Here is a 13,550-nt window from a genome sequence, read left to right on the forward strand (position 1 = left end):
CAGGTGATGCTGAAGGCTCTGAAGCTGGCCCAGGCGAAGGCACGGAGGCAGAAGCAAAAACTGCAGCTGGCGAAGATGAAGAGGCTGCAGCTGGCGAAGATGAAGAGGCTGCAGCTGGCGAAGATGAAGAGGCTGCAGCTGGCGAAGATGAAGAGGCTGCAGCTGGCGAAGATGAAGAGGCTGCAGCTGGCGAAGATGAAGAGGCTGCAGCTGGCGAAGATGAAGAGGCTGCAGCTGGCGAAGATGAAGCTGATGCCGACGCTGGACCAGGAGTGGATGAAGCTGATGCCGACGCTGGACCAGACGTGAATGTCGCTGCAGGCGGCGGCGTGGAAGCCGTAGACGGAGGCGCTGCAGGCGGCGGCGTGGAAGCCGTAGACGGAGGCGTGGAAGCCGGAAACGGTGGTGCTGCAGATGGTGGCGCTGCAGGCGGCGGCGTGGAAGCCAGAAACGGTGGCGTGGAAGCCGGAAACGGTGGCGCTGCAGGCGGCGGCGTGGAAGCCGGAGACGGTGGCGCTGCAGGCGGAGGCGCTGCAGCCGGAGGCGTGGAAGCCGGAGACGGTGGCGCTGCAGGCGGCGGCGTGGAAGCCGGAGACGGTGGCGCTGCAGGCGGCGGCGCTGCAGACGGAGGCGTGGAAGCCGGAAACGGTGGCGTGGAAGCCGGAAACGGTGGCGCTGCAGGCGGCGGCGTGGAAGCCGGAGACGGTGGCGCTGCAGGCGGAGGCGCTGCAGACGGAGGCGTGGAAGCCGGAGACGGTGGCGCTGCAGGCGGCGGCGTGGAAGCCGGAGACGGTGGCGTGGAAGCCGGAAACGGTGGCGCTGCAGGCGGCGGCGTGGAAGCCGGAGACGGTGGCGCTGCAGGCGGAGGCGCTGCGGACGGAGGCGTGGAAGCCGGAAACGGTGGCGCTGCAGGCGGTGATGGAGCCGCCGCAGCTGCTGCTGCTGGTGCAGGCGGTGATGGAGCTGCTGCTGCAGGTGGTGATGGAGCTGATGCAGCCACTGGTGCAGGCGGTGATGCAGCCACTGGTGCAGGCGGTGATGCAGCCACTGGTGCAGGCGGTGATGGAGCTGATGCAGCCGCTTGTGCAGCTGGTGATGGAGCTGATGCAGCTGCAGGCGGTGGTGGTAGCTGGATGGGCTCCTCGGTCCCCCCAGCGAAAGCAGCAGGCTGAAGCGGTCCCTGAGACCCCTCAGTTGAAGCTGCTGATGACAGTGAAGGCTGGACGGGCTCCTCGGTCCCCCCAGCGAAAACAGGCTCAAAACCAGTAGGCATGGAAGCCCCTGGCACACACAAAACAAAACCAGAAGGCTCGTGGGCCTCTGGTACACGTGAGAAGGGCTGTAGCTGCACAGAGCCCTGACCCTGCTCAGGCAGTGACAGCCGGGTGCAGTCCACAGCTGGCAACTTGGCCTCCAGGGGTCCAGAGTTAGCTGAGGGTTGTAACCCAGCCTCTGGGGAAGCCCTGGAGCGAGTAACAGTCTCTAATGTTGTCAGCTTTAGAGGAACAGGTCCATTTTGAAACAGCAAGTCTCCCTGCTCAGAAACAGCGGTGGAAAAACAGTCCTTTAAGGGGTGCATGGGCATAGCTTCCTGTAGAGGGGCGAGTGAAGCTCGTGACTGAGTTATGGACTGAAATGTGGGTTGTAGTGATGCTAGTGGTGAAGGTAGCTGAGTGGCAGGCAGAACAGGAAATTGTGCACCTAGGGAGGCTAACGGTTGAGCTCCAGAATGGGACGCAAATGGCTGTGCTACTGACTGGGGAGCTAACGGCTGAAGACAAAACTGAGCTGGAGAGTGGCAATAAAGTCCAGGCTCGGAAGGAGCGGCAGAGACACAGGCTTTAGGTTTAACAGAAGGTTTATAGACACCCACTTGGGAAGGGTCCGTTACCACAAAGGTAGGTAATCTACACATACTGTCTCTCATCCCACTCTGAATCGCCCCAGAAAACAAAGTCCCGGAATCCGGGGAAACCACAGTATCCCGTTCACTCACCGCATCTGGCTGCTCGAACGTGCATGCAGACGGGGGATGAAGTCCTAAATCTAAAAGGAGAAATTCCTGCTCCCACGGACATAGCGAGTCCAGAAGCCATGGGAGACCGGTCACCAGACGCTGTAGCCGCCTCTCTAAAGCGCGCTGGGATTCGTCATCCTGGCTTTCCAGCCACAGATCGATGAGTTCTTGTGTGGCATCGATAAGAGTCTCACGTAGCTCCTTAGATGGGTTAATTGCTGCTGGGTCCATCTTGTGGTCGCGTCGTACTGTCACAACTGGGGCAGCAGTCGTGTGATGAATAAATGAGGACCCAAGATGCAGACGGAGATGGAGATGCGAGTGGAGGTTTATTTACAGTGAAAATAACAGAAGTGAGGGCAGGACTGAACATAAACCTAAACTGGGTGAAACTAACAAACAAACCTGGACATAAGGTCAGCAGGAGAAACTCAGAGATGGCAGAACAGGGAGACGGAGAGAAACATAGGGAATGAACACAGACGACGCGACGAGGAGCACAGGCAGACACGCAGTATAAATACACACATCAGGTAATCAGGAAATGGCACACAGGAGGGGACACAGCTGGAACTAATGGACATAACGAGACACAAACCTACAAAGTAAAACAGGAAACTCACAGACTGTTTTACACAACCAACAGGGGACACGAAAAGGAGAGGCACAGGTAGGAATGAAAGAAACACACAACTCAAACCCTAAGAACAAATACAAAATCAGAATAAACTAGAAAAAGGATAATAATAAACTTAAAGCGCTGGGTCACAGACCCAGGACCATGACAGCACATTCTCTGTCATATGGGCCTGCATGAATAAACTTTCTGAATCCTTTATCATTCGCAACTGAAAATAGTTGTGGATGATTACTATACCTTTCTAATGTGACGTTGTTGTCCCTGGGTCTCTTTCTCTCTCTTTCCCTCCGGCTCTGTTCCTGTGCTACTGCAAGTGTAACTACCACCCCTCCCCCCTCTTCCCAGCGCAAAGCACAAGGCGTGCGGAGTGAAGCAGAAAAAAAGTGTGAGAGAGAGGGTGAGAGAAAGAAAAACCCGTCGTTCACTTCAAAGAGTCGGCTCTAAGAGCTGTTTCGTTCGCGACCAACACATCAATACTCAGCAGGAGCAGCAGTCTAGTTCATTTAATAACGCCTTTCAAGTTTCTGTACAGCAGACTAGTAAATCTTCTCTCTTGTATTCTTTCTCCCTTTCAGTCTTTGATTTTTCTCTAAATTCCACTCAGGGAACACAGTGACGTTTCTCTCCTTTCTTTCCTGTTTCCTTCATGTCTTCCCTGGTGAACTTGATGTTTTTATCCACAGCGTTAATGTGAGCAGTATAGGATTCCACTTCTTGTGTTTTGATTTTGACAAAGGTGTCGTTACATTTCTGTACCGGTGGCTAGGTATTCTCTCTTTAAAAGAGCCAAGAGCCTTTCTTTCCACTTCCTCCATGTTACTAAATATTCACAATAAAACAGTTGAAGAAAAAGAAAAACCTCCTGTTAATGAAGACAAATCAAATGAAGAGTTTCACTAAAAACCTTTAATTTCATTTAAATACAGGTTTTTACTGTTTGTCTACAAACTGTGTGCTTAGGCTACTCCCTTCATCTCTTCACTTGAAAATATATTGTCTGATTGGTCAGACTGGTCAGACAGTATGAGACTCAACCAGCCAGTAACAGGAGAAGTGGGAGGGTTTTTTCTGAACTGTGCCATTATTCACACGCATCCTGAGAATCCTCTAAGAGAGCTAAAAACAAAACAAAACAAAAAACCTAAAGGTTGAGTTAACCTTTGACCCCAGGGAGGAAGTGTACTGTAAAAATAGTAACTAGCAGTTGTTGATCTCAGTAAAGTTTTCAAAATTATTCAAAAATATAGATTTGATAGCTTTTGATCTCTATTCTGGAACAACAGCAGAGAAGATTAGATTTGCAGCACAAGTTACCATGGCAACATAGCCTGGTGAGAGGTAATTTGCTTTTGTAGTACAGAAATCACAGGGTTAACAACAAGATTACCCAAATGACATAAAACCTGGCTTGTAGTACTGGCCTCAGCAAACGGTACCCTCACCACATTTCTATGTGTTTTGCAGTTTTCAATGTAGGGTCATGCTTTAAAGAGGACATACAACACTATAAGTCTGTCCCAAAACCTAGGCCACATCCTTGAGAGGCCACATTTGAAGGCTGATTACGTCACAGCCAGGTGAAGAAGGCTGTCCCAAATCAGTCTTTGATTTTTCTCTAAATTCCACTCAGGGAACACAGTGATGTTTCTCTCCTTTCCTTCCTGTTTCCTTTGCATTAAATCTGCCCTGGGGGTTAAACTTTAACCTGTGCTCAGATTAACTATTATTAGATTTATTAGATTACTTTAAAAATGGAGAACATCAAAAAACAAAAAAAGTCATGTCAGGAAGCTGTCCAGCTGAGATGCTTCATTTTTCTCTCATTTCTTTGAATAGGATTTATGGAAATGTATTTTGAATGGATGTCAGAGATAATGAGGTGTAAAGTTAAACTGAAACTAAAAACGTCATTGAATCCTACAGAACACAGCTTGCCCTGCACAAACCTTAACTGGACTAACATCTTTGTTAATTTGACTTTTAAACAGGTCATAGTTACTTTACCTACTCAAACACATCAAAACAGCAAAAATAATTATAGAATAACTAACCTACACTCAGAAAAATAAAGGTGCCAACTGGAACCAAAAGTGGTTCTTTAGACTGATGCCATAGAAGAACCTTTTTTGATGCCACAAAGAACCTTTCAAACTATGGTTCTTTGAAGAACCATTTCTTTCAGTGGTTCATTGAAGAACCTTTAGAGGTGCCCCAAAGAACCATCAAGAAATGGTTCTTTGGGGCACCTTTAATGGTTTTTCAAAGAACCTTTTTAAAAATGGTTCTTTAAAGAACCCATCTGTTCTCTGATTGGATTGTTGTGATTGTGATTGACATGACATTGACCAATCAGCTGAAAGGAAGAAAAATCGGGTCAAAATTTGTACTTGTAAGTTGAAATCCACATGCAGCCAAGAAACCTGAGTGCAGAGTTTTACACGTAGCCTTTTTGCTTTGTATCTGTAACCAGACCTTAACAAAAAAATGTGTAACTCGTGTAAATATTTTTTGCAGACACAAATCTTTTTTACACACACACAAATTCTGATCTGTAGATGCACAAACATAAAACTTTCCGATATTTTGGTTTACAAGGTTACATGTACAAAATATTTATGACCACAATTTAAAAAAATACCACATGCAGCAAAATACATTGCAAATTAATACAATTTTTAAACAAATTCATCAGATGGTTCAATATAATCTCCATTTCATAAACATTTGAATTTTCTGGCAACTATTTAATCGTTCAGTCTTTAAAGGGTTAAAGCTGTCTGTCCCGACTCCAGCCAAGCAGCTAAAGCTTTACTTTCAATAAGTAACAAAACCAGTGATCAAACGCACTGAGATTCATTTCAGGGTCACGTCACAGGCAGAAAGTGCAGAGGAGACAGAAAAGCTTCATATGTGTCTTCATGCTTCAAGCAGTATTTTTGGACCTTTTTTGTTGTTGTTGTTTTGTTGGATTCTCCAGTGACCTTATTTTTGCTCCCAGCTGTTTGTCACCATTATTTGTACTTTTTTTTTGTTTTTTTATTAAAACATTTGATCATTCCCAACAGTTAAATGTACAACATTAGCATCTTTAATGGAAGGTTCACTGATGCCAGTTTTTCACATCATGGTGACACTGCATCAGTAACCTCATCATTGTCATCTCCTAGTAATTGTGAGTGCATTGCAGTGCAGTTAATAGACCTCAGACTATTTGGAAGAGAGAAAACCAGACACTTATTATTTGGTCAATAATACTTTGAAGCAATATCCTTTCAGCAGCTCTTGTTTTCTTGTTATCTGCTGGCAGCACATTAATTTAATTTGTTATGACCAAGGTATTATTTTTCCTTTTTTTTTCTTTAGCAGAGTTCCAGTAGCACTGCTAAAGCAAAATCCCTTTTTTTAAAAAGTAAAGAAATCACCATCCTTACTGTACATTTTATAAAACATCAGTCTGTGTGCCTGTCATTTCTCTATAGATTCTGAGGGGTTGCTTCTCTGGGTTTCACTGGCTGTCTATCTGCTGTCCTCTTTAACTCCATCAGCCCTCTGAAAGCTGCTCTGCTCCACCCAAAAACTAGTCCCGTTACCATAACTGGTCTGCTGATCCAGTCCATTTGTGGTTTCACTTCAGCCAACCTCTCTCGTGCAACAGAAACTACACACCATCTGTCAGGTAAGAGGGTTATTTCCTTCTTTCTTCATTGGTATTGCTACCGTCATCATCATCTCCAGTGCATTCTCATCCAGAGCCATCAAATACCGCCATTCTGTCAGATGATGCTGGCAGACGGCTCGGTTGAAGGCATCCTTTGGCCTTGTACTGAGAGATAGTGATCCTCTTTAAATACAAGGTTTGACTTAGGAGATTGAAGTGGTGGCAATGATTGTCAAACCCCAGTTTCCCCAACACAGTTTTGTTCTGTCCCTCGCATGGCTTCAGATCACGCAGAGAGCATTTCAGAAACAGAGCATGTTGTCCGCATGGGGTCATCCTGTATCTGACTTCCTGCTCTCCTAATCTGATTTGTTCAGCTTGAAAGGGTTTATATAAAAAAAATAGAGCTGGTGCTATTTTAAGTGACCCTGAGGGGTTTGCTTTGAAATCACTGGGTGATTTATGGTCTCTTCGTTTACACCTGACGCCTCAGTTTAGGCATCTGATTCAGGCCCCTTTGCATTAACCCTGCATGTTGCAAAGTGTCACTTAGTTTGTGCATGTGTATGTAGCATCAGGAGAGCCTTTAAAAGCATCCATATGGGACGAGTTAAGAGTGACACCACTGCTACTGCCACAGGACCAATGCCAAAGGACACCTTGTGCATATCTCTGAGACAGCAGCAGTTTTGCTACATGAGAATGAAAATTAGAAAGGACTGGTGTCTCACAAGCAGAAAAAATATGATTTACTTTAACTTTAGACCAATATATGTGTTTAAAAGACTATTAATACATTTTCAAAATATAATATCGTGCCTCTACCAATGACCAAGATATCTGAATTTTTAAAGCTGCACATCCTATTTAATGAGCCGTTACTTCCTCAGTTGTGTTATATACAGATCTGGAATCGCGCATAACGACTAGGTGAAGACAATCTCGACATTTCATGGAGCAATTTCTGCTGGATGATGGTTTTTCTGCATAATTCCTGCTACCAGGACAGTGTCAAACATCAGTTTTTTTTATGTCAGCCTCTGCAGATATTCTTTTGCAAATTGCAAATGCATGTGTCAGGGAAAGGAATTAATTGTAATGACATTATTCTGGTGCTTTGCATAATTAGAACATCATCCAAATAGCTCAGCCTCGGGATTATGTTTCCCATCAGACTCAAATAATTAATATTACTGAAATTCATATCATAGGCAATTCTGTGTGGGTGATACCTCTACAACTTGATGAGACCTTTGGGACTCTGATGCTGCTGTGCACTTCAGTAATGGCTAGAAAATGAGGCAGTTAATTTGAACCAGGGGTGAGAGTTTGCGTTGTCATATCCTTCCCCTGTGGTCACTCATCTAATTCACTCTGAGTGAAAGTCCCACCGTAGATGATTCCTGTTTCCCCCTCTCTGCACTCTCTTTTGAGCATGTCTTAATATCTATTTTTCGCCTCACTAATGACCATCTTTTACTTCCTCATTTTTCTTTTACTCTTATCTATTCTCTGTACTTTCATCATCTTTTTTCTGTTCCCCTGTGATCTTTTTGCTGCAATTTCCCTCGTTTCTCTTTCATATTTTCGTTTTCCCTTCACCTTTTCTTCTATGTCTCTGTTCTGCAGGCCAGTCTGGATCAAAACAACTGGGAACAGGTCGGTCTTTAGTGAATGCCATCGGGAGTGACTCAGCTCTCATCAGAGGTACTGTGGCAGCAACCTGTTTCAGTGTGGCCCTGCCATTATCATCAATCATGAGACAGAAACTGTGTATAAAGCCAACGGGGATAATATGATGTCAAGTCAGTTAATAGACAGTTTCCAACTTGTTCTCCTATCACAACTTTTTTCCCTTTATTGGAGTTCATTTATACCTTTCTTTTGCTACACCTCAGTGCAGAGGATCTGGCAGTGAAATGATGATTAAAACTGAACTGCATGTTGTGCAAATGAAAGCCCACAGCTGCCTCTCAAACAGCTTGACTGTGACTGAATACAAAAAGGAAAATGTGGCTAATTAGAATAAAAATTATGTTCGACTCCAAGTACAATTCCTGTCAGTTTTTGCTATTGCTAACATCAGTGTAGATACCTTCTATTTGCTCAAATTGCCCAGGGACCCTGGAGAAAATGCGGACCCTGCAGTACTAATGATGGAGCAAAGCAATTTTGTTTTCCGTGTCTTTTGGGCCACTGACCACTCGCCTTTAGATAGGAGTTTTATTTCATAATGTTTTGTTTCCTGTTTGGCTCTCCTGTGATAATTTATCCCAATTGAAAATAAGACAAAAGCACTCAAGTGTAACCAGCTTCCTCAATCTGCTTTCATTTTAGAACAGCAATGAATGGTTTCAACCTTTATCAGGAGTTTCCAGAGGTGGTGTGTGTCCTGCATTATGATTTGCATAAAGTAGTCCAGACTGTGGGGACGCACCATAAGGCTTTAACTAGCTTTATTTCAGTACATAAAGGACTGAGAGAGTTATTATAGTTATTATACAGTTATTTTTACAAGAAGAAATGTAAAGATGGATGCAAACTGGAAGAAACTTTTCATTTCAACTTTAACAATTGACAGGTGTTAACAACTTATGATGCATAAAATGTTTTTTCTTTTGATTACATGTAGTTCTGAAATATTTTGGACTGTTGCAGGTATATTTTCAGTGATGTATTATAAAATAATATCTCACCTCCGTGTTACACATATGGCTGGGTGTTTCATTATAGGCTGCTCCTTTTTCTCCTCTTTTCTTTATTGTCAGCATGTGGTTCCTAAAGCTTCACAGTTTTACACTATTAACTTTTTAAGGTTTGAGCTAACCTCCAGGAGCACTGCACTGAGACTGATGAATCACGCAAAGCAAACAAAATTATGACATCCTTAGAGCAGGGTGATATGTGCTGTGGCTTTCTGTGGAAGTCTTGTGAAAGACAAAAAAACTGAAAAGTAAAATTAAAACAATGTAAAATAAGGCCAATTTCAATTTTCACAGTCCAATCCACAAATTGCTGGCTTGACAATTTCACAAGTTTTGCTTTAGACATGAAGAAAAAACAGAAACATAGAGTCAAACAGTCTCTACGAACACTGACTTTTAGGAAAAATGCTGATCTAATGAAGGTCAGTATTGGCTTAATCTAGTGTGATACCTAGAAAACATGAACAAGAGTTTTCATTTTTATTAAAGGCAAAAAGATGTGCCTTGAATTTTAACTCTGTTCCATTCTGAGCATTTAACATTGTTCAGGTGGGACTTTTTATTTTTATGAGCTGAGTCAGAACTTTTTGATTGCACCTCATATCGTAGTTGCTTTTTTAAGTAAGGATGCCGTTATCGTATACAGTTTGCACAGAAGATTTCAACTTGTTTGCAGCCACTATAGTGAAATTTGAAAAAGTCCAACACAAACAAAGACAGTGAATGTCTAATCCTAACCACTGAAATCAACATGTTTCAAAAGGTGTAACTTTGAAGGTGAATGGTCTCCATTTTTGGCCGTGTCTCACTCTTTACAATTTTACCATGGCTTAGAGAGAAGCTGACAAGTGTTGGCATCTTCTGTATCAATTATTGGAGACCACAGCAATCTGCTAGCAACTACAGCAACTGCCAAAGAGGTTTTCAGTGCTGCACTGTCTCTTTGCAGGTAATTTCCCATAGCAACAAGAAGAATTCTATTTTTTCTAATTCTAAATTCTAATTTTTTCCTAGTCTGAGTGGTTGCCAGGAAGTCTCCAACAATTCTCTAGGTCTACAGAACTGGGGCCTAAGCTGAGGGACGTTCCTATAGGCTGCTTTAAGGCACTTCAGTATCAGCTTTTCAGACTGAGAAGTTACAGCCACTGTTTATGTGAAGTCTACGGTTGATGTCCTTAACATAGACTTACATTGCCTCTGCCATAGTGTTATAACTTTATCCATTTATTTGCTTTGCAGGTGTGATAGCCGTGGTGATCTTTGTGACCGTGTCTGCATTAGCCATAATGGCCCGATTCCTCTACAGGAGGAAATGCACATGTCAGCACCAGGAAGTAAAAACAGTGAAACCTAAAGACAATCCAGAGTTGCCATTAAGAATAAGTTTTATAAGTATTGCTTTTTTTTCCAACTGTGGTCCCCAATTGGGCTTTTGTATACACAGTACACAGAGCAGATTTACAGTGTTTAATTACCTAAAGCCAGAATACACCATATATACAAGACCATCATGATACCAATCATCTGTGATTGGGGTTTTAGGTTTTGTCAAGTCAAGTAGTAATCTCCTCAGACACGCTTGGGAAGTACTTAAACTGTAAAAACCGGTACAGTGTATATACAGTCTGGATTATTTACAGCCATCTGTAATCTGTAAATCTCATGGGAGTTTAGCAATATAAACTCACTTCTGTAAAAAAAAACCCCACACATCATCATAAATAGCATCATCGTTGACTTTGTGTTTGTGTTCCTGCACTGCAAGAATCTGCTGTTGACAGACTCGAGATCCTGCTGTGACCCGTGTCAGCTGATCAGCGCTGTTATAGAAACCTCGCTGACAGCATGCAGATCTCCTGTGCTTGCACACCAACAGTGAAGTCATCGGGGTCAGCAGCACGCAGGCCACAGGCAGGACTGCTCAGGCGAGACAAATTTTGTGTGTGATGATTTTGTGGCTGAAGAAGTCAACGGGGACACAATGAGACGGGGACCACGAGAATCATAGGAACAGCTGCTGCTTCTTTTTCTTTTTTAAGCCTCCACCGCACTAGTGACCACAGCAGGGTTATCAGTCCTTCCTCGCTTTTTTTAACTTCTGTGGCTTTTTATGAATTGTGTGATTGCAGCACCCGTGGGACAAATCGCACACCGGCTCCCACTGATGTCCATTCTTCACATTAGTGCTGACAGCCATAACGCCACCATGTGGCCACTTAGCGCATGCAAAATTATGTAGTGGTTACAACCTGCAGATCACAACCGCATCATAACTACACACCATTTAACAGTTTTGCATGCGTCATTTGCGAACTACTAGTTTATCATTAATCTGTTTTTTTCTTGCACAATGCTCAGTCTTTTGGCACAACCCACTGTCATTGTTTGTTTTGCACAACCACCATCATTGTTACACTTTCTATTGCAATGTTGTGTCTTCACTGTCTTGTGTCTATATCGATTTGCTCTGTCTGGTGTTGCACTGTTCTTGTTTTGGGTTTTTTTTTTGCAATTTTTGCACACTTGCACTTTATGTAGTCCTGTGTTACCGACATATGTTATATGTAGCACCATGGTCTTGGAGGAGCATTGTCTCGCTTCACTGTGTACTGTACTGCACATGGTTGAAATGACAATAAAGGCACTTGACTTGACTTGATCTCTTGACAGGTTGTCAGCTAACTGGAAGGTAAATGGCTCTTCCAGGCCGTTAGTCATATCATTTGTGTCTAGTGTCAAATAAAATTGAACTTAATTTAATTGTTTGAATTAGAAAATGTGGCATATAAATGTGTGTATAATCCATATTATAATCATTTTTTTTTAAACAAAAATGAATATAAATATCAGCTTTCATAGAGTTGTAATGAAGGCTTTAAATAGTTGCTTTAAATGCCAAATGTCATCATTATAGCAGACTATATGTGTAAAGATAACATGGGGCTTCTTGGGAACTGAATCACAATTACACTGAGCCTGAAGTATTTAAGGAGCTGCAGTTTGTGGGACCTCAGCACTGGCTTTTTCAATTCAATTCATTTCCTTTTTATATCACCAAATCACAACAATGGTCACCTCAAGGCGCTTTATATTGTAAGGTAAAGACCCTAATGATACAAAAAAACAAACAAACAGAAAACCCCAACAATTATATGACCCTCTATGAAAAAGTGCTTTGGTGACAGTGGAAAGGAAAAATTCCCTTTTAACAGGAAGAACCCTGCAGCAGAACCAGGCTCAGGGAGTGGCGGACATCTGTCACGACCAGTTGGGGATGAGCGGATGAAGACAGGATAAAGACACGCTATGGAAGAGAGTCAGAGATAAATAATAACTAATAATTAAATGCAGAGAAGTCTATAAACACAGAGTGAGTTAAAAAGATGACTGCAGAAGAAACACTCAATGCATCATGGGAAGACCCCAGCAGCCTACTGCAGGGTAACTAAGGGAGGATTCAGGCTCAGCTGATCCAGCCCTAACTATATGCTTTATCAAAAAGCAAAGTTCTAAGCCTAATTTTAAAAGTAGAGATAGTGTCTCTCTCCTGAATCCAAACTGGAAGCTGGTTCCACAGAAGACAGGCCTGTAGGCTGAAGGCTCAGCTCTACTTTTATATGGACACAAGTAAGCCCGCAGTCTGATTGTGAAGTTCTCTAATGGGGTGATTCTGTACTATAAGTTCATTAAGATCAGACAGTGCCTGATTAATTATTATTATTTTATTCTTTTTTTGTAACAGGCCCCTAGTGAGGGGCAATATAACTTCTGTTATCATTATAGGCCATGTTGGGCCAAAAGCATGACATACGAGCCAAATAACAGGAAGGGGGAGCCAAACTTTTCAGACATGGACATCACCCACAAGATGTCAGTAAAGCCTCAGATATCTTATCGGCTTCACCAGAAAGTGTCTTTTTACAAGAAATGAGTATTTCTGCTTCTTCGCACTTTTAATGCACCGGCTCATAAATGTAAATACATGATTCTACAGAAATCATTATAATAATAATGTCAATACAAATGAAACAAACTGTGAAGGTGCAGAGAGTGAAAGCACATCAATATGTATTTTCAATTGTTTGTGAAACCTCAACAGTTTCTATCAGAAAGCGATGATATTTCTTGGGTAAGTATGTCAATATGCCCTCTTTTTTAAAACTTTTTTTTTGTGGCTGTTAAATTTTACGGTGAGCAACAACTCATCATTTTTACCTTCAGTTTCTGCGTACAAACAAAGCAAGAGTACAGAAACAGGGATTTTGAACACTGGTTTTGTGGTTAGTGCCTTGGTCTCATTTCATGGGTTGTAAAACTTGCATTTCATGCCCTGCTCAGTTTTACTGAACAGTGACTGCAGACGAGGTTTATCTGGTCATGTTTTTGTATCCAGTGCTGAAGTGTACACCGACTGCGGCCAACATGCTACTAACAATTACACATCTCTGTTTGTATGCCAAACCCTCACCTAGCTGTCAAGTCTTAAACCTAAAACTGGCTTTTGAAGGGGTGTGAAAGAAATGTCATCCC

At 42.9% G+C, this 13,550-nt stretch overlaps 1 long non-coding RNA gene across 1 annotated transcript; it reads left to right on the forward strand.

Annotated features, from left to right (window-relative positions):
- Window positions 1-800: 800 nt before the first annotated feature.
- On the forward strand, window positions 801-8,363 carry LOC102078865 (uncharacterized). The gene is made up of 2 exons (XR_003221766.1): window positions 801-2,687; window positions 7,945-8,363. It is a non-coding gene; the product is annotated as an uncharacterized LOC102078865 (long non-coding RNA).
- The last annotated feature ends 5,187 nt before the right edge of the window (window positions 8,364-13,550 follow it).

This window comes from Oreochromis niloticus, linkage group LG9 (genome assembly GCF_001858045.2).
Source record: "Oreochromis niloticus isolate F11D_XX linkage group LG9, O_niloticus_UMD_NMBU, whole genome shotgun sequence".
NCBI classification, from domain to species: Eukaryota; Metazoa; Chordata; class Actinopteri; order Cichliformes; family Cichlidae; genus Oreochromis; species Oreochromis niloticus.